We start from the raw sequence: 1,108 nt of genomic DNA, 5'->3' as shown, positions 1-1,108 counted from the left end.
ATCACAGCCCGACGCATAACCACTACACCACCAGGGTTATGAAGACTATCACGAGGAAGATCAAATGATAGGGTGCTAAATTTTAACCTAACCGAATCTGCAACAATCCGCTTTCCAATGCATTTTACATGTTAGCAAGGCCATTCACTTCCCTGTTCCGTGGTCAGAGGAGACTCACCAGAGGCTTAATCCACGTGTATTTCCCCTTCACTGTTGTTGTTGTTTTTAACGGAAACAGCTTTAAAATGAGTGAAAAGATCAAATAATAAGATAGTAGATTGTGACCTAAGTACATCGACCACCCTTGACTTTGCAATGCCCTCTGTCTGCTAACAGGGCTAGTCACTTGCCTCAATTAAGGCCAGAGGGGATTCACCGAGGCCAAACCCAGGGGTGGAGCCTGCAAAGGGATTTGGAGCTTCCACAGTCAGCCAGATCCTTCTGAAAACCTAGTGTTCACAAGTTAATCGGCTACGAAGTTTATCTGCACTCCTTGGATGTTGACCTTTGAAATAGTCAGGCATTCTTTATATGTTTAAGTACATGAATTCTAAAGGAATTATTTTAACATTTGTTTTACTTAGTATTTTTATAGATTTGGTTTGCTTGCATTTGGGTTCTTTTCTGACAACTCTTCAAGCCTTGTCAGAATAAAGATGAGAATTTATTTCATCTCGTTTTCTTCACTACGCGCTCATGACTGACCGCTCATGAATTTTCCGAGGACTGACTGCTTTCTAAGTGAACAGGCATTTTGTTCCTGAGACATGTGGACACTAGCCTGCATGCCCTTTACTAAATACATAATCTGATAGCCTTCCAAGATACTTTCTCTGTTGTCTTTGATTTGAAAGTGAATAGATATGAGTCTCAAGATTTGGGTTTAAGATCTGCCTTTCTCGTTCCTGTTGGTTACCCTTAAGAAAAGTTATCTTATAAACAATTTAATCTCAATTTCCCCATCTTTCAGATGGTGAGGTAGTTAGTTTATTGTGCCAACCTGGCCAATAAACACATGTGGGGTTAATTGAAGGGCAGAGAGAGAAATGTCTTGGTGAGCCTCCCCTTTCCAGTTCTTAGGTCTCCTGCTTTCTGATGGTTGGACCAG

This window comes from Echinops telfairi, unplaced genomic scaffold (genome assembly GCF_000313985.2).
Source record: "Echinops telfairi isolate 266 unplaced genomic scaffold, ASM31398v2 ScPeMD7_7;HRSCAF=31, whole genome shotgun sequence".
NCBI lineage: Eukaryota > Metazoa > Chordata > Mammalia > Afrosoricida > Tenrecidae > Echinops > Echinops telfairi.
Note: the sequence above shows the minus strand (reverse complement) of the source record.